This window comes from Ambystoma mexicanum, chromosome 11, assembly GCF_040938575.1.
Source record: "Ambystoma mexicanum isolate Mex_15411 chromosome 11, UKY_AmexF1_1, whole genome shotgun sequence".
NCBI lineage: Eukaryota > Metazoa > Chordata > Amphibia > Caudata > Ambystomatidae > Ambystoma > Ambystoma mexicanum.
This window is the reverse complement of record NC_090934.1, coordinates 1,443,607,242-1,443,634,722: the sequence shown is the minus strand read 5'-3', so window position 1 is coordinate 1,443,634,722 and position 27,481 is coordinate 1,443,607,242. Positions and strand designations below refer to the sequence as shown.

Here is a 27,481-nt window from a genome sequence, read left to right as displayed (position 1 = left end):
AGACGGTGAGTCACGCACGTATCCAACTTCTGTGCTTGCCCCGTGTGTAGCCTACCCCTTCAGAGGTCATTCTAGGCTGCGTGTGACACGCATACGTTCATTCTTGTGTTTCTGGGTGCCACAGCGTAGTGCAGGTTTTTCTTTCTGCACACGTGGTCTAGGAGGGGTTGCGTGCACGTCATCTCCCTTTTATGGGCCTCCTGTGCGTTGCGTGACCCGTCATCTATCCCCAGGGGTTACAATCAGCCGTGCTAGAGCACTAGGGTACAATTACCATCTGGTACCCAACCCCTTTGACCCCCAATTGGCCAGGACAATTGTCTACAGCCACTCCCATACGCACATTAATATCAGTGCCATGGCTGGGAGGCGAGGATTCCGTAAGGGTGGCAAAGGTGGAAGAGCCACAAGTGGTGGCCGTGGTGGATCCGGTAGGGGACGTGGTCGTAACTTGCAGGGTGAGCCTGTCCCCCCATGTGTGGAGGACCAGTCAAGGGCACCCATCATCCCCCCCCCTCCCCCCTCCCCCTCCCTCCCGTTGAGGCTGAAGTGGCTGACACCATCCATGCTCAGCCCTTGTTGGACCAGCCCATTGTGGCACCAGACCTGGCTGACTCCATGGCTGACTTCCAGGTCAGCAGGGCTACGACACGTGCGCTGGTGCACGTTGATGCCATCATGCCACGTGGATCTGGGGCAGCAAGGTCATCTGCTGCACCAAGGAGGCAGGGCGGAGAGGCTGCAGGGGCAGCTGCGGCTCCATCCACCCCAGCCCTCACACACCCAGCCAGGACAGTGTCGGTCCTAGTCCATGCTGCTGACATTCCCCCTGACACCATCACACTAGAGCCAATGCCTGCACCAACTCCCATGCTGAGTGTGCAATCCCACACTCCTGATACAGAGTCCACCAGGGCTCCTGCCCCTAGTGTCCAGAGCGGCGCAGGACACTCAGGATCACCACCACCTTCCAAGCGGAAGAGGAAGAGTGCTCGTCCGGCACAGGCTGATGCCCCAGACACGGCTACACAGTCCGGCCCGTCCAGGAAGCCCAGCTTCACGGATGACGAACTGAATGCACTTGTCGAGTATGTGTCCGCACATGACAATGAGATGGTCATTGTTGCAGGATCCAAGACCACACCTGCACAACGCCAGGCACACTGGCAGACCGTTCCGGACATCGTAAGTGCCCTTGGAATCGTGAGGCGCACAGCCAATGATTGCTATAAGCGCTGGAATGACCTAAAGCGCAGGGCAAAGAGTAAGCTGGAATCAAGTCATGCCGCAACTCCAGTGACTGGAGGTGGGTCTCCAGTAGTAGACATGGAACTCACTCCACATGAGTCAGTCGCTGGGACCTACGTCACGGAGGAACAGATCCAAGGCGTGGGAGATCTGGCTGATTACGAGGCATTGTCCGGTGAGTGCACATGCATGTGTGTGTCATCCATGTGCATGGTGTGTGTGTGAGGGCTTCTGTTTGGGTGCCAGGTGAGAGTGTGTGCGCCTGAGTCGTATGGGTCAGCCATGTGCTTCATGCAATCCTTCCTGCGCAGCTGCATTTGGCCATAGCAGTATCCCTTCTGCCAACAGTAGACATCTAGCACAACTGCACGCCAGTTGCCCTTGAAGTGTCACCTTGACACAACATATTTGCTTCTTTTTCACTGTTCATTCAGTCAGTTTGTTTGCATTCCACCACTTTCACTAGGCATGTCGCTGTCCACTAGTCACATGTCTGACATGGGTATGGTAAAGTGGAGTGACTTTGTTACCTGGATATCATTTGTACACACATGTCCCTGTGCAATTGGACCATTTCAGACTGGCAGCTCCAGGTGAACAATCTCAGGCTGACATGGTATTCCCGGTTCATTCTCCAGACATTCAGGATCAGTGTCAGGTTGAGTCATCATTGATTGTCAGATGGAATGTGCCAGGGCAGTGTGCACTCCACAGGGGTGTGATTTCTATGTGAAGTAATTAGCCACTAGCTGTGTACGGGCTGCCTCCCCCCGTGCCCTTTCCCCTCCCATGCGCAGCGGCTGTGCATGTGGTTGGGGATGTGGGGCCACCACCATGTCCACGGCCAGGCCCCGGCGTGTTGCAACGTTGTGCAGGACACATGCTGCCACTATGATCCTGCACACTACTGGGGGAGCGTATAACAGCTGCCCGCCAGAACGGTCAAGGGAGCGAAAGCGTGACTTTAGCACTCCGAATGTGCGCTCCACTATGCCCCTGGTTGTAATGTGGGCTGTGTTATATCTTACCTGGGGTGGCGTGGTGGGGTTCCGAATTGGCGTCATCATGTGGGGGCTGAGAGGGTAGGCACTGTCCCCTGTGGAGGTGGTGATTGGTATCATTGGTGGGGTTGTGACCTTGCTCAGTATCCAACATGCATGCATGTGCAGTGGCATACATACTCACCAAGCAGCCATGTATCGCCATGCCGCCCAGCATCTATGTCCCGGCATAGGGTGGACATTCGGTAAATGAAGCTGTCGTGGGTGGACCCGGGATAGTTGGCATATACTGAGGTGATGATTCCCTTGGCATTACATACTACCTGCACGTTGATGGAATGCCAGTGCTTGCGGTTCCTATAGATGTGCTCTGATGCCCTGGGGGGACGTAGAGCCACATGGGTGCAGTCGATGGCACCTAGCACTTTGGGGAATCGTGCCACTCCGTAAAAATCCAGGGCGGCAGCATGCCTTTCTGCAGGTGTTCTGGGCAGGTATATGTGCCTGCGGACTGATGGGCGTGCAGTCATGATGTTCAAGACCTGGTGTAGGCAGCGTGACTGGGTGGCCTGTGACACCCCACCCACTATGGCACTTGTCCGCTGAAATGATCCAGTGGCTAAGAAGTGCAGTACATTGAGGACCTTCTCCAGGGGGCTGAGTGCTTGGGAGCACAGGGTGGGTGATGTGAGGTCATCCTCCCACTCAGTCACCAGGTCCAGTATGATGTGTGGTGGAAACCTGTACCTCCCATACACCTGGTCATCAGGCATCCCGAAAAGGCTGGTTCTGGGTGTGAATATTCTGGCCCTGACTATCCTCCTCCTCCTCCTTTGGTAGCCCACTGCCACTGCTGCTAGGAACGGTATGTTCATCCTAGCGTCTGAGCTTGTTATTGTTAAAGTCCGCAATATTATGCTTTGCGCGTGTTCTAGGCGAGCGTGTGACCCGCGCACCCCTGGAATCCAGTTCCCAGTCCAATAGCGTGTGGAAATTCACACGCACCACGGGATACAGGTTCGCTGACGTACTTGCGTGTGTAAGTGGCCGCGCACCCATTAAATACACGTACATAGGCCAATCGCGTGTACGCGCACTTTTGTCCAATTACACGCAATGAAATACACGTACATAGGCCAATCACGCGATGACACTCTGACGTGCAGTATTTCCACGTGTGTTCCGTCATCACGTGCTGAGTGGGGAACGCCCGTGCGGGTCACGTCAGACGCGCCTACGCGCTGAGGGACTCTGGTCCAATAGAATCGCGTATGCGTGCTGACGCGCTTACGCGCTAAGGGCCTTTCCTCGGATTTCACGCTGACGTGCAGGATTTTCACGTGCCAAATCACTCCGTATCAAGCTGGCCACCCGAAAACACACGGAACACCACGCTCCTGCCCAGAAGGCCGAGTTGCTGCCCCCCAGTCCCCCGAGCAGCCTCCCACGTGCTATCTGCTGCTGCCTGCCTGCCTGCCTGCCTGCTGCCACCGTGCCCTGCCATTTGGTGCCTGCACATCAGCCATCTGCAGGGGTCCAGTTGCTGTGTCCACCCCTGCTGGAACTGAAGACTCCCAACTGGGATTACATCGCTCCACAGCCCAGCCCCAGGACCCAGTTGCCCACCCACACCTGCCTCTGGGGTTGCCATGTCGGGCACTTCCACATCTGGCACCAGTGGCAACCCCAGGCCAGAGGGGCAGAGGGGCACCAGCTTCACTGCCACCGAAGTTGGTGTCCTGGTGGAGCATGTCCTGGGGCAGTATGATGCCCTCTTTGGATCGTCCCGCGCCAGCAAGGAAGGACGGCAGAGGATCTGGGCCGACTGTGTGGTTGCCATCAACGCGGAGGGGGTGGCAACCCGCAACGTCCAGAAGATCAAGAAGCGCTGGGAGGACTTGAGGTCCAGGACCCTTGTGAAGGCCCGGCGCCTCGTGGAGGGGGGCCGGGGCCGCATGAGTTCCATCCAGAAGAGGGTCCTGGAACGCGTACGCCCAGCGCTCCACGCCCAGGTCCTTGAGAGGGAGGCCCGTCTGGAGTTGAGCGGTATGTGTCCAAGCATTACTGTGTGAGACAGGGCATGTTGCGGTGTGCTGGTTCTATGATACTTGCCTGTATGTGTGCCATGGGCCATGTATGCATGTATGTGTGCAGGGACATCATGGTAATGCATGTGCGACCAGTGATGTGTGACCCACATGGTTGTTGCATGTGTTGAAATGCGGCATGGGGAGCCCTATGCAGATTTTGGACATGAGAGCATGCCAGTCTCTGTACCTGGACATGGATGGGGGTGAAGGATGGGTGCTGATGCCAGGTACATATATGGTAGCCATGTCTGTGTGCCTGACCTGCGTGTCTGTGACTTGTGCATGCCATGGATGCATGACACATGTGTGTGACAATGCACAGATTCAGTGACGCACCCAACTTACCCTTGTTTCGCCTGTGTTCGGTGTGTTTGGGGCCAGATGGATGTGACTGAGGTGAAGTGTGTGCATGTGATATGCATGAGCCATGATGCATGTGAGTTACATATCATTGAATGTTTCTAGAGTCCATTGGACATGCATGGAAATGTCCATGGCATGCACCATGCCTGTTACTGTGTGTGTTTTGCCTGGACTGACCCATGTGTTGTGGAGGGACATGATGGAAGTGTACTTTGACAGTGGTGCTCATCTGCTATTGCTTCCTGTCTAGGGGACCATTGTACAGTAGCCTGATGCTTGTGTCCTTTGTCTCCCTCTACGCAGCGGCTAGTGAAGAAGAGGGCGGAGACGGCGCTGTGGAGCAAGGCGGCGGGGATGCCCCCACGGCTGCAGCGGAAGGGGTGGGTGAGCCCCCACAGGGGCCTGCTACGGCGGGAGACGGTGAGGAGCCATCCAGGTTGGTGGTTTGCACAGAGGAGGAGGAGGCCGACACTGGTGCACACATGGGGCCTGGTGGGAGCATCCCTGCTGGTGCAAGTGGTGCAGTCCAGGGCCAGGGGCAGGAGGCAGCACAGGTCACCGTGGAGGGGCCTGTGCATGTCACTGTCCCTGACCCTGTGAGTGCACCACCATGCACCAGCAGGGATGCCCCGTCCCAGGCCCGTCCGCAGGTAGAGGGGATGTCCATGTCACCTGACTCCCCTCCACCTGCGGACGTGGTAACCCCTGGCCGCGTGGAGAAGGTCCTGATTGGGGTCGCGATGCGCACGGCTGTGATTCGTGATGACGTGCGTGCTTCCCGGGAGGAGCACGCACGTCATCACGAAGTGCACCGTGCCGACGTGGCCCAATTGGGATCGGCCATGTTCGGGGGTTTCCTGCATGTGTTGGCCAATCTGACGGCCCTCTCCTCCTCAGTGCAGGCTATCCACCGGTCGTTCTCCTTGCCGTCTTCCGGCCCAGATGCCACCAGGGCCCCCTGTGGACCTGCCCCGACCAATGCAGCCAGCTCGGTGGGGATCCCATCCCTGCCACAGTTGGGAGTCGGAGGTCCAGAAGGGGTGGACAACACAGCAAGTGGACCCCAGCAGATGGAAGATGTGACGGCATCATCGGGCAGGGCACGTGCACGACGGCGTCGGTGGTTTCCATCAGCCTGGATGCCGTCGTGCTGGCAGAGGCAGTGGCGTCGGAGGCAGCAGCGGGCTCGACGTGGGAGGCATCATGGCTCGGGGCCATCAAGATCCGAGGGGCAGGCATCGGCCGGAGGGCAGGGCAACCCTGGGATGGTGGTGTGTTCCGTGTGGGAGGAGTTTGGCCAGCGGATAGGTGCGGAGCGGCAGCGGGCGGAAGAGGAGCGGCTCGCCATGGTCAGGGCGGAGTTCTCCATGCGTCGGGCATTGAGGCGGGCTGAGTGCCTCAAGGAAGCTCGCAGGGAGTTTGAGGTGGACATGGGGTTGTCCCTGCGAGACCTCGGGGCCAGGACAGAGTCCCGCCTCCAGGACATCGACATGGAGTTCGATGATGCCCTGGCCAGCAACATCACCAAGTGAGCCGCAGGACTTGCCCGCTGCCTTTGTATATAGTTATTTAGTTAGTTAGTGCTAGGTTTCCTTTATTTATTTTTATTATTTTGGACCGCTCGGACAATGGCCACTTTTTTGTACATATATTTTTCATTAGTTAGTGGTAGGTTTCATTTTTGGTGTTGGGCTCATGGACCCTGGAACATTCCTGTATATAGTTGGTTTTTTTGGGAGATACATTTTTTTAATTTCTTATTGTTTTCACCATGACGTAATGGTTTTTCATTAATTTCCTATTACATGATATTGCTTTGGACAAATTCATTTTAATTTTTTTTTCCTTTGTTTTTTTGTTTATCACTTTTGTTCTCGGACATGGACCATTTATTTACTTAGCCACATCGTTGTATGTTTGAGAAATTCTCTTATTTTTGGTATTTAATACATTTTTTATATTTTCTTACACTTGTGTTATTTTCTCATTGGTTTGTTACATGTCATGATATGGGTTTTGACATTCACTTGCACCCATTGTGTATGTGTGTGTGACGGACATGTGTTCTTTTGCATACTTGGCATTGGGGTTGTGTCATGTGATTGCATTCACTATGTGGGTGGATGCAATCCTTGCCTGGGTGTTTGTGCTGGGTATGCTGGCCATTACTGCCATGATTGTGTATCGTCAGGACCTGGGGCCAGGGGGACATGTGTGGGGGCCTGCTGGCAGGTTCCCCACAGTGCTGGGGGGTGGGGGTGGTGGGAGACATGAGTGGGGGCCTGGTGGAGGCTGCCCCTGCACTGCTGGGGGGTGGGGGTGGTGGGAGACATGAGTGGGGGCCTGGTGGAGGGTGCCCCTGGTGGCGGGGGGGTGGGGGTGGTGGGAGGCATGGGTGGGGGCCTGGTGGAGGGTGCCCCTGGATGGTGGGGGGTGGGGGTGGTGGGAGACATGAGTGGGGGCCTGGTGGAGGGTGCCCCTGGTGGCGGGGGGGTGGGGGTGGTGGGAGGCATGGGTGGGGGCCTGGTGGAGGGTGCCCCTGGATGGTGGGGGGTGGGGGTGGTGGGAGACATGAGTGGGGGCCTGGTGGAGGGTGCCCCTGGTGGCGGGGGGTGGGGGTGGTGGGAGGCATGGGTGGGGGCCTGGTGGAGGGTGCCCCTGGTGACTGGGGGGTGGGGGTGGTGGGAGACATGAGTGGGGGCCTGGTGGAGGGTGCCCCTGGTGACTGGGGGGGTGGGGGTGGTGGGAGGCATGGGTGGGGGCCTGGTGGAGCCTGCCCCTGCACTGCTGGGGGGTGGGGGTGGTGGGAGACATGAGTGGGGGCCTGGTGGAGGGTGCCCCTGGTGGCGGGGGGGTGGGGGTGGTGGGTGACATGAGTGGGGGCCTGGTGGAGGGTGCCCCTGGTGGCGGGGGGGTGGGGGTGGTGGGAGGCATGGGTGGGGGCCTGGTGGAGGCTGCCCCTGCACTGCTGGGGGTTGGGGGTGGTGGGAGGCATGGGTGGGGGCCTGGTGGAGGCTGCCCCTGCACTGCTGGGGGGTGGGGGTGGTGGGAGACATGAGTGGGGGCCTGGTGGAGGGTGCCCCTGGTGGCGGGGGGGTGGGGGTGGTGGGAGGCATGGGTGGGGTCCTGGTGGAGGGTGCCCCTGGATGGTGGGGGGTGGGGGTGGTGGGAGACATGAGTGGGGGCCTGGTGGAGGGTGCCCCTGGTGGCGGGGGGGTGGGGGTGGTGGGAGGCATGGGTGGGGGCCTGGTGGAGGGTGCCCCTGGATGGTGGGGGGTGGGGGTGGTGGGAGACATGAGTGGGGGCCTGGTGGAGGGTGCCCCTGGTGACTGGGGGGGTGGGGGTGGTGGGAGGCATGGGTGGGGGCCTGGTGGAGCCTGCCCCTGCACTGCTGGGGGGTGGGGGTGGTGGGAGACATGAGTGGGGGCCTGGTGGAGGGTGCCCCTGGTGGCGGGGGGGTGGGGGTGGTGGGTGACATGAGTGGGGGCCTGGTGGAGGGTGCCCCTGGTGGCGGGGGGGTGGGGGTGGTGGGAGGCATGGGTGGGGGCCTGGTGGAGGCTGCCCCTGCACTGCTGGGGGTTGGGGGTGGTGGGAGGCATGGGTGGGGGCCTGGTGGAGGCTGCCCCTGCACTGCTGGGGGGTGGGGGTGGTGGGAGACATGAGTGGGGGCCTGGTGGAGGGTGCCCCTGGTGGCGGGGGGGTGGGGGTGGTGGGAGGCATGGGTGGGGGCCTGGTGGAGGGTGCCCCTGGATGGTGGGGGGTGGGGGTGGTGGGAGACATGAGTGGGGGCCTGGTGGAGGGTGCCCCTGGTGGCGGGGGGGTGGGGGTGGTGGGAGGCATGGGTGGGGGCCTGGTGGAGGGTGCCCCTGGATGGTGGGGGGTGGGGGTGGTGGGAGACATGAGTGGGGGCCTGGTGGAGGGTGCCCCTGGTGGCGGGGGGGTGGGGGTGGTGGGAGGCATGGGTGGGGGCCTGGTGGAGGGTGCCCCTGCACTGCTGGGGGTTGGGGGTGGTGGGAGGCATGGGTGGGGGCCTGGTGGAGGGTGCCCCTGGTGACTGGGGGGGTGGGGGTGGTGGGAGGCATGGGTGGGGGCCTGGTGGAGCCTGCCCCTGCACTGCTGGGGGGTGGGGGTGGTGGGAGACATGAGTGGGGGCCTGGTGGAGGGTGCCCCTGGTGGCGGGGGGGTGGGGGTTGTGGGTGACATGAGTGGGGGCCTGGTGGAGGGTGCCCCTGGTGGCGGGGGGGTGGGGGTGGTGGGAGGCATGGGTGGGGGCCTGGTGGAGGCTGCCCCTGCACTGCTGGGGGTTGGGGGTGGTGGGAGGCATGGGTGGGGGCCTGGTGGAGGGTGCCCCTGCACTGCTGGGGGTTGGGGGTGGTGGGAGGCATGGGTGGGGGCCTGGTGGAGGGTGCCCCTGGTGACTGGGGGGGTGGGGGTGGTGGGAGGCATGGGTGGGGGCCTGGTGGAGGGTGCCCCTGGATGGTGGGGGGTGGGGGTGGTGGGAGACATGAGTGGGGGCCTGGTGGAGGGTGCCCCTGGTGGCGGGGGGGTGGGGGTGGTGGGTGACATGAGTGGGGGCCTGGTGGAGGGTGCCCCTGGTGGCGGGGGGGTGGGGGTGGTGGGAGGCATGGGTGGGGGCCTGGTGGAGCCTGCCCCTGCACTGCTGGGGGGTGGGGGTGGTGGGAGACATGAGTGGGGGCCTGGTGGAGGGTGCCCCTGGTGGCGGGGGGGTGGGGGTGGTGGGAGGCATGGGTGGGGGCCTGGTGGAGGGTGCCCCTGGTGACTGGGGGGGTGGGGGTGGTGGGTGACATGAGTGGGGGCCTGGTGGAGGGTGCCCCTGGTGGCGGGGGGGTGGGGGTCGTGGGAGGCATGGGTGGGGGCCTGGTGGAGGGTGCCCCTGGATGGTGGGGGGTGGGGGTGGTGGGAGACATGAGTGGGGGCCTGGTGGAGGGTGCCCCTGCACTGCTGGGGGGTGGGGGTGGTGGGAGACATGAGTGGGGGCCTGGTGGAGGGTGCCCCTGGTGGCGGGGGGGTGGGGGTGGTGGGAGGCATGGGTGGGGGCCTGGTGGAGGGTGCCCCTGGTGACTGGGGGGGTGGGGGTGGTGGGTGACATGAGTGGGGGCCTGGTGGAGGGTGCCCCTGGTGGCGGGGGGGTGGGGGTGGTGGGAGGCATGGGTGGGGGCCTGGTGGAGGGTGCCCCTGGATGGTGGGGGGTGGGGGTGGTGGGAGACATGAGTGGGGGCCTGGTGGAGGGTGCCCCTGCACTGCTGGGGGGTGGGGGTGGTGGGAGACATGAGTGGGGGCCTGGTGGAGGGTGCCCCTGGTGACTGGGGGGGTGGGGGTGGTGGGTGACATGAGTGGGGGCCTGGTGGAGGGTGCCCCTGGATGGTGGGGGGTGGGGGTGGTGGGAGACATGTGTGGGGGCCTGGTGGAGGGTGCCCCTGGTGGCGGGGGGGTGGGGGTGGTGGGAGGCATGGGTGGGGGCCTGGTGGAGGGTGCCCCTGGATGGTGGGGGGTGGGGGTGGTGGGAGACATGAGTGGGGGCCTGGTGGAGGGTGCCCCTGGTGGCGGGGGGGTGGGGGTGGTGGGAGGCATGGGTGGGGGCCTGGTGGAGGGTGCCCCTGGTGACTGGGGGGGTGGGGGTGGTGGGAGACATGAGTGTGGGCCTGTTGGAGGCTGCCCCTGCACTGCTGGGGGGTGGGGGTGGTGGGAGACATGAGTGGGGGCCTGGTGGAGGGTGCCCCTGGTGACTGGGGGGGTGGGGGTGGTGGGAGGCATGGGTGGGGGCCTGGTGGAGCCTGCCCCTGCACTGCTGGGGGGTGGGGGTGGTGGGAGACATGAGTGGGGGCCTGGTGGAGGGTGCCCCTGGTGGCGGGGGGGTGGGGGTGGTGGGTGACATGAGTGGGGGCCTGGTGGAGGGTGCCCCTGGTGGCGGGGGGGTGGGGGTGGTGGGAGGCATGGGTGGGGGCCTGGTGGAGCCTGCCCCTGCACTGCTGGGGGGTGGGGGTGGTGGGAGACATGAGTGGGGGCCTGGTGGTGGGTGCCCCTGGTGGCGGGGGGGTGGGGGTGGTGGGAGGCATGGGTGGGGGCCTGGTGGAGGGTGCCCCTGGTGACTGGGGGGGTGGGGGTGGTGGGTGACATGAGTGGGGGCCTGGTGGAGGGTGCCCCTGGATGGTGGGGGGTGGGGGTGGTGGGAGACATGAGTGGGGGCCTGGTGGAGGGTGCCCCTGGTGACTGGGGGGGTGGGGGTGGTGGGTGACATGAGTGGGGGCCTGGTGGAGGGTGCCCCTGGATGGTGGGGGGTGGGGGTGGTGGGAGACATGAGTGGGGGCCTGGTGGAGGGTGCCCCTGGTGGCGGGGGGGTGGGGGTGGTGGGAGGCATGGGTGGGGGCCTGGTGGAGGGTGCCCCTGGATGGTGGGGGGTGGGGGTGGTGGGAGACATGAGTGGGGGCCTGGTGGAGGGTGCCCCTGGTGGCGGGGGGGTGGGGGTGGTGGGAGGCATGGGTGGGGGCCTGGTGGAGGGTGCCCCTGGTGACTGGGGGGGTGGGGGTGGTGGGAGACATGAGTGTGGGCCTGGTGGAGGCTGCCCCTGCACTGCTGGGGGGTGGGGGTGGTGGGAGGCATGGGTGGGGGCCTGGTGGAGGGTACCCCCTGGTGACTGGGGGGGTGGGGGTGGTGGGAGACATGAGGAGGTGTGCAGGGTAGTCCCCTGTTTTGTGGGCTGCCTGCAGGGGCCGTCGAGGGTGACAGGACCCACCCAGCCTAATCGCGTGTGTAACTTCGCACGCACCCCTGTAATACACGTACCAAGCCAAATCGCGTGTGATAATTCCCGCGCACCCCTGAAATACACGCGCCCAGGCTATTCGCGTGTGGAACTTCCCGCGCACCCCTGAAATACACGCGCCCAGGCTATTCGCGTGTGGAACTTCCCGCGCACCCCTGAAATACACGCGCCCAGCCTATTCGCGTGTGGAAATTCCCGCGCACCCCTGAAATACACGCGCCCAGGCTATTCGCGTGTGGAACTTCCCGCGCACCCCTGAAATACATGCGGCCAGGCTATTCGCGTGTGGAACTTCCCGCGCACCCCTGAAATACACGCGGCCAGGCTATTCGCGTGTGGAAATTCCCGCGCACCCCTGAAATACACGCGGCCAGGCTATTCGCGTGTGGAAATTCCCGCGCACCCCTGAAATACACGTACCCTGCTGTAATCGCGTGTGGGACTTCCCGCGCACCCCTGTAATACACGCGCCCAGCCTATTCGCGTGTGGAAATTCCCGCGCACCCCTGAAATACACGCGCCCAGGCTATTCGCGTGTGGAACTTCCCGCGCACCCCTGAAATACACGCGGCCAGGCTATTCGCGTGTGGAACTTCCCGCGCACCCCTGAAATACACGTACCCTGCTGTAATCGCGTGTGGGACTTCCCGCGCACCCCTGAAATACACGTACCCTGCTGTAATCGCGTGTGGGACTTCCCGCGCACCCCTGTAAATGACGTACCCTAGTTTTTCGCGTGTAGGATTTCACGCGCACCCCTGGAATTCCCGTAGCCTAGCTTTTCGCGTGTGAAACTTCCCGCGCACCCCTGTAAATGACGTACCCTAGTTTTTCGCATGTAGGATTTCACGCGCACCCCTGGAATTCCCGTAGCCTAGCTTTTCGCGTGTGAAACTTCCCGCGCACCCCTGTAAATGACGTACCCTGGCTTTTCGCGTGTGGAACTTCACACGCACCCCTGGTATCGACGTGGCCAGGGCAATCGCGTGTGGGACTTCCCCGCACCCCGGGATACACGTACCCAGGGCAATCGCGCGAGTGACTTCTCGCGCAACCCGTTGTACACACACGCGCGAATTTTTGAACAGTGGGTGTCCGTGTAAATGGCGTACACCTTTGCACATCATTAGTCCTTTGGGGTCACGGTATGGCCCATTGCTGTATGTGGGTGGTATTTGTTGGCGCAGGTTTTGGCGCACTTTCGTTGAGTGCGTCGGGACGCTACCGCCTGCTTACTTGTGGCGTACGTTTTTGGGCCTGTGCGCTGGTTTGATCGAGCGCTGTTTTGCCCTGTTCGAATCCATGAATACGTGTTGCCGGAGAGCGTGTGGGCGTTCCGCGCACTTGCCTCCTGTACTTCCCCGTGCCGCCCACATTCTTCCCCATTCCGAGTGTTGTGCCCCATTTTATTCCCCATTCCGAGTGTCCCGCCCTGTGTTCCGCCTACTTTAGAGCTGTGCGCTGCGCTCGGAGTGATAGCGCAGTGGCCGTGGCGCACGCCGTTGGTTGACCTGTGCGCCGGCTTGCGCCGCGCACTTTTTCAGCGCACGTCCTATGCTTTTCTTACGCACGGACTTCCATGAATCGACGTGCGCTGGTTTCCCTGCGCTTTTCGCTATTTTTCGGCGCAGCGCACGTATAGGCCCCTCTGCGCCGGAATTTTCGGCGCACATTTATTCCATGAATCGGCCTCTGAGTGTTTTGGGTGTTTAGTATCACTGAAAGCTGCGCAGAGCAGTCTGTTTTACTGCCTGCGTTCTCCAAGTGGAGCGCTGCAGTGTGCTTCTGAGTGTTCCGGGTGTTTGGTGTCATTGAAGCTGTACAGAGCAGTCTGTTTCTACTGGCTACGGTGAAGGATGAGCTACAACATTAAAACAGCGTTCTCCAATCGGAGCGCTGCGGAGTGCTTCTGGGTGTTTTGGCTGTTCCACCGGTTTCATGGAGTTGTGGATTAACAAGGCGGGACCGCAGCTCTTTGTACCATCTTGACTGTGCTACCTCAACTTGTTAAGTGACAGGTAGGTAAGACTGCTGTGCCTTTAAATCACTAGCCGTGGTACAGTGCCATTATTGTACTGACTCTGGCTGTATAACCCTAGTCGGCTTCCTTGCACACAGACATTCAAAGTAGTGTGGGCCATTTGGGCTGCTTCGCCCTATCAAGAAAAATCGGTGGTCCGGCTGGAGTCGTTTATAGCCCCTGAACTGCTGTACCTTTGGCGACATGCCAGGGAAAGCCAAAAAACTAAGTGAGCATATAGAACAGCATACAAACGCATCAAGAAAGAAAGTCTGCCGCTACTCGATCTAAAAACAGATTACAAATGTTAATATATGCGATTCCACTATGAGAGCCTTAAATAATAATGACACTCTACTTGCCCTATGTTGTACACTAAGGGATTTTCTTGGTGTGGATATGTGCCATGGTATTGCAAGTGAAAATGCGAACGAAGCCAACATCTCCACTGCTAGGACTAATGAGGCAGCAACAGTGGAGGTGGCTCCTACTACAAAGAAGGAGCACCTCACTCAACGATTGTCAGCACCCCCCGATATGTGCCCTATGACTCAGTAAGGTGGAATATTAAACACCACACCTGCAACGTCAGCTATGCCAAGGTGCTACTACGTTTTCATGATAGAACCCTAAACGAAGTAATGTGTCTGAATTCTTTCATTTCAACAATGGATAATCCTGCTGAGGAACTGGACCAACTAATTGCAGCGGCTGAAGGACTTGAACAGGACCGGCACCCGCTAGGAGTCAAAATCCTACTTCAGCATCATTACAAGGGGAGTTAGGTGCTGACCAAAGTGATATGCCCGCGGGAACTTCGGATACCTCTCCCATCTACCCAACAAGGAAACAGCGACGCTTCAAAAAGCACAAGAAGCGACGAGTGGTTGAGGTCGAGAGAGATGTTGCGAGGGATCAACTGGATGGGCATAATACAGCACCATCGGCATTAGGGGGCGACAAGGCCAGCAAGAGGAACCCTAAAATGAAGACATCTGCCACAAAGAATGGAAAACATGAAGTCCTAATGAGCTGGCTTATGCTGGTGGTCATGCATAAGGAACCAGTTGAAATCACAATAATATCCATTGACGAGGTCGAAGAATCATTTAGTGGAACTAGAACGATTCCATTGGCACTGGAACTATCAGATAAAGTGAAGACAGTCGCTAATACCCGAAGACAGAATCTGAACACAACGCTTCTGCCACTGCCGCATCCATCCATAAGTACTGGCAAATCTAGTACGGAGTCGACCTTCACAATTAGCTGCGTTAACAAAAGCCCCAGCAGAAGGAAATCCCATATCCATAGAACTGTCTTCTTGAGTCTGCTTCTGCAGATACTATCACTACGTGTCCTGGACACCGAAGACTTCAATTTTATTGAGCCTATTAGAAACCTTAAGTTTGTATCTAGTATCGCCAGAAACTGTTGTCATTACAAGACGATATAAAGCCAGATTTCTGGAAATGGGCTATGTGTTAGACCAGATCATTGGAATAGAAACAGTTGTGGAGTGCAGGGCGGTGAATACTGATAACCTACTGGAAAGTCTAAGACTGGTTCAAACTCCTGTAGGAAGGTCTATTCGTTATGGCTCTCTGCAGGGGAATATTATTGGAATTTTAAATTGGCTAATTAAGAACAGTGAACCCAGCACTTGTAGTCCAAATTGAAAGTGGTCAATATGTAGCTGGAATACAAGAGTCTTCAGCTATATGTTAAATGAGGAGTGTTCATTACGAATGTTGTTAAAGTTTGATATAAAATGGTTACAAGAGTGCTGGATTTGTACGGATTTCAGAATAGATGGTTTCCAAATTTTTCAAACAAAGGCTAAGAAGGGAATGCATGGCCGTTTCTATGGAGGGCTGGTTACTGGGGTAAGTAGCAATCTCATGGCTATTAGAATTTCTGTATCCCCTGAAAATGCATCTATGCTGGCTGTGTGAGTCCGCCCTCCAGGGACAAACATGGATTTGATTATTACAAATGTTTACGACCCGTCAGGTACAATACTTTCAGATGCTTTCATAGAGACCACAGATGAACTATTGGGAGATAGCACCACGAACGGGATGCATGACTTAATTTTGATTGGGGGTGATTTTAACCCCCATTGTAGATGTGGGTATGAAATCAATGGCTCTGAATATGTTATAAGTAGGGCTGAGAAGATGGACACCAAGATTACTGATAAAGGAACTTCTTGGATTGAGCTGCTGCAGGAGTTTGACCGCTATATGCTAAATGGATGCACTATTGGGGATAGTCTGGGTTTATCACCTTGGAAAAGTGGAAATAAATCTGCCACATTAGACTATTTGTTCACTAATATATCGACCATCGCCTATATAAGAGAATTTGTGATAAAAGTCAATGACTTCACCCAAACTAATTCTGAGTTACTGCTTACGTTAATAGACAATTTGAAGGCCGATGAGATAGAGTCATGGATTAGGGATAAGATGACAAGATTTGCCACACAAAGGGGATGTTATTCTACATTAGCCAGAACTCCTAAAAGACAAATCCCTGATAAAATATTTGAAGAGGCAATAATTATGCGAAAAGAGGTTCACCGTATGAAGAACATGACTGTGCCTAGTCATGAGCGCCAGTTAGCTATTCGTAGAATCAAAAATAGCTATAAAAACTGGGTTAAGGGCTGGAGGTTTTCCAGCCGTAATGGACAATGGTTCAGGATGAGCAAATCTAATCCGATAATGTGCAACATATGTGAGAAGAAATGGGCAGAGTACATCCACGGAAAATGTTGTTCTGTGGAGATCCCTAAAGCAGAGGGCGATGAATGTGTGAAGCCCTTTGACCTCCATTTTGATGCAGATATCGATTGAAGGCAACATACAGAAATGTAAAGACTCCTGTGCCCCAGTGGTCTTGCTAATGCTGTCATGAAAAAAGTCCCTGAATTCTGGGCTAGATTGTTTGCTATCCTATTTGATAAAGTCTGTAAGGATAGTAGGATACTAGATTCTTGGTGGCATTCTTATCTGATTGCTATCTATAAAAATGGCAACCGCACTGAACCGGCAAACTCCAGACTGTTGGCACTTCTGGACATCTTGGGGAACATTGTTGCCTTACTACTGCCAGATGCCCTAAATAAGTGGATTTATTCAGCTAAAGTTTTAGATAAAGTTTCAGGTGGGTTTTCCACAGGCTCTAATATTACCCACTGTCTTTGGCTGATGGATACATTGTGTAGAGAGGCAAAAGACAAACCAAGTCCACATGTTGCTTTGATCGACTTCTGGGCAGTCTTCGATGCTGTGGGCCGCAAGAGGCTGTGGACCAAGGTGGAAATCCGACTGCCCTTGCATTCTCTTGCGGTCTGTGAGCGGTCTCTATTAGGGGATATCTGTGCAGGTTAGGTTGGATACCGGGGGAGCTGTCACGTGTCCTATGAGCACATGAAGAGGGGTTAAACAGGGGTGCGTGCTGGCTCCCCTGTTCTTCAACATATACCTGGCAGATGTACCAACCTGTCTGAGTACAGTAAATATCTGCCTACTGACAATAGCTGGGCAGAAAATGGTCTGCATGTCATACGCAGATGACCTAGTCATATGCAATACTACTTAAAAGAGCCCTTTTGGAATTACAAAACTATGCAAAAATAAATAAACTGTAAATTAATTATGGAAAAACTCAAATAATGTACTTTACGTCTAGACGAGTAACTCTTCTACGTATGATGGTGCAAGAGAACCATATCTAGCAGGTTGAGAGCTATAAGTATCTTGGCCTTGAATTAACTACAAAGTGTGACTAAGCAGCAATAATTGCCGGAAAGAAAAGAAAAGCTATAGTCGTGACTCTGTAATTGCCAGATGTGCTAGAGAAGCTTCTGGATACAGTATGATTGGCATAATGAAGCTTTACAAACAATGCTTTTGTGCCACCATTTTGTATGGGCTAGAGGCCCTTTGTATTGAGGATTGGGCATGGTGAGAATTATCGAGAATACATTTTGTAGATGCATCTTGGGCCTAGGGCCTAGTACCCCTGTTGAAATATGTAGACTTGAACTGGGCCTGATGTCCATGGTGGCCATGTCATTGAAAAGAAGATGGGCCTCATTACGAGTCCGGCGGTAACCGAGGCGGTAAAACTACCTGGTTACCGCCGGACTCGTATTACCATTCCGCCTCTGTGATTCCCGGAATTACCGGGGCATTACAACCCCAGTGACCCGGGAATTCCGTAGGCAGAATGGTGTAAATCCCAATTCCCATTGAGTCCCAGAGGACTCAATGGGAACGGGGATCATGTAAACACCGGCACCATCTCCTGATGGTGCCGGTGTTTCCTCGTCCGCCTGCAGGCGGCGGTGTTAAACCCGCCAGGTCAGACCTGGCGGGATTGACGCCTCCGCCTGCAGGAGTCGTGATCACCCGGTATGGAAACAACGGTGGCAGGGGGTTTACCGCCACCGTTGTTTCCATACCGGGTGATTTGTAATGAGGCTGATGTCTTTTGTTTTTGAAATGAAGAACATCCCCTATATGTCCATTACTCGCTATGCTGGACGAGGAAATTAGCGCAAAGCCTAAATATAAATTTATCACACTGGATACCAAGTTGTTTGAACCCATTGACTGGTGCCCTATTTGGGATGAGAACTATCATCTGCTACAGAAAACCTTCATTAGAAAGCTGGAACTATGAGATTGGTCTATGAATGATACTCACTTGTGTACTCTCAACAGCTACTAGGCGGTAATCAAAAATGTAACTCATAACTTTAGGAACCCTGAACGGTATCATAATGTATGATTGTCCCTAGCTTTGCGCAGATCCCTACTCCTTTTGCAGGTCAACAGACTTCCGGTACTATCAATCAATGGACCTGAATTGGTGGTGACTAATGGCCTCATCACGAGTTGGGCAGTAACGCCAGCGGTATTACCGCTAGCACTATTAGCCCTACCGCCAAACCCCTGGTGCTATTAGCGCCGGGTCACGGGTTTGACAGGAAGGTTAGTGCCCATTCCCCATTGGGCCCATCTGGGAATTTCCCATTCCCCATTGGGCCCAATGGGGAATTTTCACACTTTTACCACCAGCGGATTTCCCACCAGCGGTATTAGCGCCAACAATTGGCAAAATTGCTGTGAATTTTCTCCCAGCTCAGAGCTGGGGGGAAATTCACCAAGGCCGTGATTTGTCAGACCCTTAAATGCAGCGTTACCGCCGCATTTAACGGTTACCGCCAAACTCGTGCTGAGGCCCTAAATCTGAAAGAATATGTCATCTGTGCGGTGTTATTGATCAAGAGGAATCCCCTCGACATGTCCTTAAGGAATGTTGTGATTTCGGACATTTATACATGAAATACTTGGGTCCATTTGTCGCCAGTTATGAAAGTATAAAAAGGGACTCTTTTTGGTGCTTCTGCCTAAACTCAGATAGTAATTCTTTGCATGTGGCATTATATCAGATTTGGACCAGCTTGGCTGAGACTGGAAAATTGGATTAAAGAAACTAACTGTGTAAAATGTAAGAAAATCTGTGGATCTTGAGCAGTAATTGTGTACTCTCTTTGGCTGTCTTTTTTAGTACATATTTATTAATAATTGGATGTTTTTATGTGTGCGACTAATGAGATTATGAAATGTTTTAAAAAAAAAATTATTTGTTTTTGTATTCTTTGTTTTAGGATGTGAACGTTCTTTGAGCTACCCACATAATACAAATCAAATAAAACATAATTATGTAGAATGCCTGGCCTGTCAATTTTGTCTTGTCTGAAAAAGTGCAAAGGTGTGTTCATGCTAGCTGGAAAGATATTGTTGATGCTGTTTTCGGAATCATACAGATATCATCCACAAATGATCATACAAATAATTACCATGACATGTTTTATTATGCAATATTCTTCTGATAAATCACTGATTCCTGTGAGCTACGGAAATAACTCGGTGGCAGTGATCAGCTAACCACAGAAGCTTTACTGCCACAAGTTCTAAAAAGTTCAGCAGAAGAGCTGAAAAAGGTCTTTCCTTTCCAACTGCTGTGAGGAGCCTGGCCAAAGGCGGGCCAGCAGCAAAACTGGCAGACAACGAAAGTATTCTGAGAGATGTAATTCAAACCTTGCTAAATATACAAGGAGCCAGAGGTAAGATAGCTCAGCGGGTTGAGCGCTCGCTGCTGCGATCTGAGCGTGATCTGCAGGTCGCAGGTTCGAATCCCGGCAAGGCCAACTCGGCTTTTCATCCTTCCGAGGTCGATAAATGAGTGCCAATTTCGGTTGGGTGATATTGTATGTAAATATGTGCTCTGTAAAGCGCTTTGGTTAAAGGCGCTATATAAATAACACATCATTATCATTATCTGCAGAACAACTGCCCCCACCTGACGAGAGCAACGCACCACACAGGAGAGGACCATGGGGGAAGTGAGGAAATGCTTTGCAAGATAGGGAGGGGAGAGATCACCAAGAGGAGTGATGAGGCCACACCACAATCCGGTAGTAGGAATAAGAAGTCAACAATCAATCAAGTGCAGAAGGTCCAGTAGTCAATACCAAAAGCCGAGCTTGGAACCTGAAAGAAGGGAGACCGAGGACTGTGTATCCTGGTGTCAGGATATGTGAATCACCACGACCCAGCAAATCCCACTGGTTACAAGCTGTGTGCTTAGAACCTTGTTTGCTAGAAGAATTAGTCCATAAGAATGTAAGGCAGCAGAGACAATAGGAATACCACAATCCCAATGAAGTAAAGCTGATGATCGGAACTGGGACCTGACCTGTCCAAAACCAATACTGCTGTGATAGGTTGCGTCCGCGGAACACCAGTTGCTGGTATACTGAGTAGCATGCAAATAAAAAGAGAGACAGAGGGCCTCATTACGACTTTTGTGTAATGGGTTAACGGGCTCTGTTAAAGGAGGCAGACCCTTTAATCCAATTACGCAAAATTACGAGGTCCCCTTGCAGGACCCGGTAAGGATGCCTGGCAAAATCAGGCGTTGTTACTGGGTCCTGCAAGGGGAAGAGGGAGCAAACAACGGGCCGCTCGTAATCAGCCCGTTGTTAGCTCCCTCTCCCATTTCCATTGAGCACTATGGGGGCTCAGATGGGAATGGGGAAAGCCCAGGCCCGGGTTCTCAGAGGGAGGAATTACCAGGCCCTCCATACTCGGAATGGCCCGGTAATTCCCCATTCTGGGAACCCGGTAAAGGAGCCCGGTTTGGCGGCAGCTAATAGCTCCATGGCTGCCGCCAAACTCGTAATGAGGCCCAGAGTCTAGGCTGTCAAGGAACTAATCTGAAAATCAGTATTGTCAAATCGTAAGCACCTTGATCCAACAGGATTCAGTGAGAAGATGGCAAGCTGTGTGCGTGAAGTGTTTCCTGTCAGAGATCTGGGTCTTGAGAAATAGTATGACCCCAAACTATAGATTTCCCCAATGGGACCTCCTGGAAAAGGAATTATCTACGAAAAAACACACTACTGAATTGAAATGTGTCCACACTACTTCCATCTTGGAAAGAGGGTTAAACAAATCGCAGAATGAAGTGATCAGATATGTATTATGTGTTCGTAACTTTTTTTGGTATTTGAATAAAATGTGCAATGAAAAAAGTTCCCAGGTCTGGAATTACTATATGCTAAGAATGAGCGTCTCAAAGAAGAGGGAAGTCTTTTAGGTGGTTAGGAAAATAGAGTGTGGAGCAACTCAAAAAAGCCAACAGAACAGTCCTTGTTTTGACACATTGGGGGTCATTACTAGTACAGCGGTAGGGGGTTAACGGCACCGGTAAGCATGTCGGTGCCGCTAAACCCCTACAGCCGCATTCCGAGGTCCCTTAGCAGGTCCCACTAGGGCCGGCTGCTTTTACCAGCCGCCCTTAGTGGGACCTGCTAAGGGACCAGGGAGCTAATAACGGGCCCGCTATTTGCGGGCCCGTTATTAGCTCCTTCCCCACTCCCATTGAGCCCTATGGGGGCTTGAATGGGAATGGGGAATGGTTTTCAGAATGGGGGCTTACCGGATCCTCCACGGTTGGAATGACCCAGTAAGTCCCCATTCTGACTACCCAGACTCGGAATACCCAGACTACCTCCAACCTCGTAATGAGGTCCAATTGTTTTCTTATGCAGTGAGGGCTACCAACTGGGGAACGGTCTAACTAGAGCATAGCGATAGTAAGAATAACTTTTTGGAGAGTAGAATACAAAATGGCTGTTATATTGTAATATTCAGGCCATCTTTTTTATGTTCCATGTATTTGGGCTGATGCGCAAGACCTCGAATGGTGAGTCGCTGACTCACTGAATCCCACCCACCGACCTTAATTCTTCATTTTAAGCTATTTGGATTGTTACCTGTCCCTTGCTTCCTCTGGTCTCTCTCGGGGGCACAGCCCACAACCCCCTCAAACCCATCACACCTTTCAATAGAGGACTCTGCGGCAAGGAATCCGTACAAATTCTCGAAAAACGGAATCAGGAAAACAATTCCGAATATGGTATAGGAAAAAAAAATAACAAATACAAAAATTGTTGATCAAGGGGAGCAGGGGTTGCAGAGGTGCGGGGGGGGGGGTCCCCCGGCCCCATTGATCGACATTCTGGGACTTTGGGATTTGCAGGGGTGTCCCTGTCTTCCATAAAAAGGAATGCATTGGACAAGTAAAGTTATAATAACAAAAAATGGAAAAGAGAAAATGACCCTGTGGCGCCACTTCCCTTCTTTGTGCCTGAAGGGAATCAATGTTGCAGAGGTGTAATAATAATAATTTAGCATTAATATAGCACTACAAACCCTCAGGTATCTGAGCACTGCTTATTATTACCCACAGTGTTTGGTTCTCATTTATCAACCTTGGAAGGATGAAAGGCTGAGTTTTGCCCTGCCGGGATTCAAACCTGCATCAGCAGGTTCTGCACAGATGTTAATGTTAATGTTAAAGGACATTTGTACCGCACACTATCACCACCGAAGTGGTCCCCTGGCACTCTGGTGGCTCTGAAAAGGGGAGGAGAGGGTTGGGTTAGTGGGAATAAGCTGGAATAGTGCAAGAGAGCAGTGATGTGCTGTTGGCAGCCTCAGCCCGGTGGGTCCGTTGGCTGGGCTTGGGTGTTTTATGGTCCATAGTCGTTGTGCGCTGTTGTGCAAGTCTATGTGTGGTTTGTTTTGTTGTTGCATTGTTGTGAAGTTTGTGCGGATTGCTGCGTTGTAGGCTTGTGGTTGTGTTTGGTTATAGTTTGAGAGGTGTATGCAGAGGGATGGAATTGTTAGTTGGTTGGTTAGTTAGCATTGCTGTCCTTGTAATTGTGGGATTCCATCTAGGTGCGGTACATGCTAGCAGTCACATTTCTATCTAGATGCGACGCAAGCTAGGTTCAGAATTCCAAGTATGGTGCATGCTAAGAATCACATATGCTAACAATCACATTTCTAAAATTCCATCTAAGTGTGGCATAGGCTAACAATCACATTTCTAAAATTCCATCTAAGTGTGGCATAGGCTAACAATCACATTTCTAAAATTCCATCTAAGTGTGGCATAGGCTAACAATCACATTTCTAAAATTCCATCTAAGTGTGGCATAGGCTAACAATCACATTTCTAAAATTCCATCTAAGTGTGGCATATGCTAACAATCACATTTCTAAAATTCCATCTAAGTGTGGCATATGCTAACAATCACATTTCTAAAATTCCATCTAAGTGTGGCATATGCTAATAATCATATTTCCATCTAGATGAAGCGGGCTAAGCTTGAGAAATTCCATCCAAGTGTGGCATATGCTAACAGTCACATTTCTATCTAGATGCGACGCAAGCTAAGTTCAGAGTTCTAAGTTTGGTGCATGCTAAGAATCACATATGCTAACAATCACATTTCTGTCTAGATTTGGCACAGGCTTTGTGGTTCTCTCGGGGTATGGTACTAGTTAAAACTATACTGCAGGCAGTGTTAGCTGTCCAGCCATAATAGGTTTAGGCTGGTGGTCACATCTCTCTAATAATGCATGGTGTACGTCTGTAGCAGTCTAGGCCATTGAAAGGTGAGTTAGAGTGGCATGAGCTTTCTGGAGTAGAGTAATTGCTCTACCCTCCCACCCATGCCAGCAATTACAGTTTTGTCGGTGTCTGGTGGCTTCATCGGCTTCCCCTGCTGACACCTGCAGGCACACCTCGGAATCGCCAATGTCAGAGCTGCCCTTGGCCTTGGGGCCCTTAGCCGCAGGGGCTGCCGGGCAGGGGGCTGCCCTGGGGGTTTCAGTTAGGCCAGAATGTGGACCAATCACGGATGCAGGGAGGATCGGGAGGCGGGCGGAGGGAGGGGAAGAGGAAGGGAGGAGGGTTGGGAAATGGAGGCTGCACGCCGGTCACAGGGCACATGGGGACACGGCCCAAATAAATAAACAGGCCCAGAATGGGTCGAGGGCCACTTCAGCTCACCTGGGAATGCTGCGCTCTTAAAGTCGGCGCTCTAATCGCAGTACTACCAGACCGGCTGGTATGGTATGGTGAGATGGCGGCACACTTCACTGCGTGCCGCCAGAGGTAAGTAAGGGGGAGAATGGAGCCGGTTGTTTGAAATGACCGCAAGAGGAAAACCCGAAAGTTATTTTCGAAAAAGAATAGCTTTCGCTATTTCTCCCTCGTTGATTTCGAAATTGATTATATCACGTTAAACCCTGCAGAAATACATCTTCCTTCCCAGCTTGCCCAACTCCTTAAACACTCTTTTCTGTGTCCCATTCTGCACCACCAAACCCGCCCCACCCCATCCTCTCCTTCTTCACTGCAGCGGCCCGTTCCTCTTCCTCTGCATGCCACACACCCAGTCATAGAAAGCAATTCATATGGCTTTGTGTTTGATGCACAGATGTGTTGGCAAGATGCCCTTCCTGTCACTCAGAAGGGTGGATTCGATGAATCCGTCTTTGCCGAATATGAGTGGAACTCTTTTTTATACTGTCATGTCTGTCACACGCCACTATCTCTTAAGGCTACTTTACACTATGGGGCTTAATGATCCCTGATGTCCGGATTGGAAAGAGGTAATTGAGCTTCATTTTAATGTTCTCTTGCATTATACTATGTATGTTGAGCTGTACCAGCTAGAGATGCGGGTGAGTAGAACAGCTCTACAGGGAAAGACAAAGGGCCTCATTACGAGGTAGGAGGTAGCCATGGTGCTATTAGCACCATGGCTACCCCCTTACTGCATTCCGGGACCGGGATCCCGAAATAGGGACTTACCAGGTCATTCCTACCTTGGAGGACCCGGTAAATCCCCATTCCGGGAACCATTCCCCATTCCCATTCGAGCCTCCATAGGGCTCAATGGGAATGGGGATGGAGCTAATAACGGTGCCCCAATTTGCGGTACCGTTATTAGCTCAAAAAGTCCCTTAACGGGTCCCTTCCATAACGCCTGGTAAAACCAGGCGTTAAGGAAGGGACCCGCTAAGGGACCTCGGAATAGGGTGGTAAGGAATTACCGGCACCGGTGTCCTTATCGGTGCCGGTAATCCCTTACCACCTACCTCGTAATGAGGCCCAAAGTCACATGACAGTGATAGTGTGCAGTTGAGATGATTTGTTGATGAAGCATGTACTGCAGTAATGCGGATTCGAGCAAATCAAAGACATGAGCAAGGACTTCGAAGGTTGAGTTGGGAGCAATTTGATGAAAACCTAGATCTTTGCATACTATCATGGATAGAGTGGGAGAGTACAACATTGTGATATGGCATGAGTCTGATCATCGTATTGATGCAGATCCCAGGAAGAAACTTCCAATTCATGCATAGAGGAGACAAATCATAGCAACTACCTCTTCCTTAAAATAAAGCTCTTCCTTTAGATCCTGGAACTACCGCTCACACTCTTTCCTGTTTTACAAATGTGTTGCAGTGTGAAGATGTGAAACTCAAGCAGGCTCCAAAACCGTTAACACCAGCATTGAAAACGTATGGGCATGTGTTCCTTAATTAAAATGGGAAACAAGAAAATGAATACCAGCAAGCTGAAATAATAAGGGGGTAATTCATAGAATTCAGCGCACAAGTGGCGCACGCGGCTGGCGCACAGTGTGCGCGTGCGAATCCCTGCGCCAGCCGCGTGCGCCAAAACCCATTTCCGCGCACAGCGTATTCATGGATTCCAGCCACCAAAACCAGCCGTGGTGCACAGTGGCGCAGCGACCTTGCAGCAGCGCCAGTTACGCCCCCAAGAACGCCTTCCGCGCAGGGAAAAGCCATCAAAATCCCCAATCCAGCGCAAAGGGCTGCGCTAACCCTGTACCACCACGGCAAGCGGGCTACGTGTATTTCAGGGGTTCACGTGAAGTTTCTCACGCGATCGGGCCTGGGGGAGCGGGCTACGTGTATTTCAGGGGTTCGCGTGAAGTTTCTCACGCGATCGGGCCTGGGGGAGCGGGCTACGTGTATTTCAGGGGTTCGCGTGAAGTTTCTCACGCGATCGGGCCTGGGGGAGCGGGCTACGTGTATTTCAGGGGTGCGTGAGAAGTTCCACAAGCGATTGGCCTGGCCGCGTGTATTTCAGGGTTGCGTGGGAAGTTACACACGCGATTGTCCTGGCCGCGTGTATTTCAGGGGTGCGTGGGAAGTTCCACACGCGATTGTCCTGGCCGCGTGTATTTCAGGGGTGCGTGGGAAGTTCCACACGCGATTGGGCTGCGTGCGGGTATTATAGGGGTGCGCACGAAGTTTTACACGCGATTTCAGCAGGGTACGTGTATTTCAGGGGTGCCGGGGAGTCCTACATGTGATTTGCCACTGTGGGTCCTCCCAGGTGTTCCCTGTACACCCTCCACGGCCCCTGCAGGCAGCCCACACCACAGGGGACTACCCTGCATCCCTGGTCATGTCCCACAGGCAGCCCACCCAACATGGGCATGCCCCCCAGCAAAGGCACATGTCTCCTTGCACCAATGATCACCAACTCATGTCCCCTTGCACCCCCACCCCCAGCATTGCGGGGACACTGCCAGCAGGCCCCCACCCATGTCTCCCAGCACCCCCACCCCCCCAGTCACCAGGGGCAGCCTCCACCAGGCCCCCACCCATGTCTCCCAGCACCCCCACCCCCCCAGTCACCAGGGGCAGCCTCCACCAGGCCCCCACCCATGTCTCCCAGCACCCCCACCCCCCCAGTCACCAGGACAGCCTCCACCAGGCCCTCACCCATGTCCCCCACCACCACCACCCCCCAGCAGTGCAGGGGCACCCACCACCAGGCCCCCACCCATGTCTCCCAGCACCCCCACCCTCCCCAGTCACCAGGGGCAGCCTCCACCAGGCCCGATCGCGTGAAAAAGTTCACGCGAACCCCTGAAATACACGTAGCCCGCTCCCCCAGGCCCGATCGCGTGAGAAAGTTCACGCGAACCCCTGAAATACACGTAGCCCGCTCCCCCAGGCCCGATCGCGTGAGAAAGTTCACGCGAACCCCTGAAATACACGTAGCCCGCTCCCCCAGGCCCGATCGCGTGAGAAAGTTCACGCGAACCCCTGAAATACACGTAGCCCGCTCCCCCAGGCCCGATCGCGTGAGTTAGTTCACGCGAACCCCCGAAATACACGTGCCCCGCTCGCACAATTGCTGTATGTTGCCACTTTTGTAATGCGCAGGGACGCTACCGCCTGCCTTCGTGTGGCGGACGTGTATCGACTTGTGCGTGTCTTTCGCTGTGCGTGGCTTTGCCCTATTCGGTTCCATGAATACGTGTGGTTCGGGTGCGTGTGGGCGTTCCCTCTGCTTCCCTGCAGTACATCCCCAGTTACGCCCTTGTTTTCGCAAGTTGTTCCCCATTCCGCGCGTTACGCCCCGTGTTCCGCCCACTTTCTAGTGTATGCGCAGAGGTTGTGCGCTTTCACTGTGCGCGTCGCGCACGTCTTTCGGGATGTTGCAGTGACGTGTGCACCATGCACGGGTTTGGCGCACATCCCGAGGAAGA

At 54.6% G+C, this 27,481-nt stretch overlaps 1 protein-coding gene across 2 annotated transcripts in view; it reads left to right on the top strand.

Moving 5' to 3' along the window:
- The window catches only part of SLCO3A1 (solute carrier organic anion transporter family member 3A1), a 677,321-nt gene that overhangs the window by 632,554 nt on the left and 17,286 nt on the right, over positions 1–27,481 (top strand). The window lies entirely within an intron of this gene.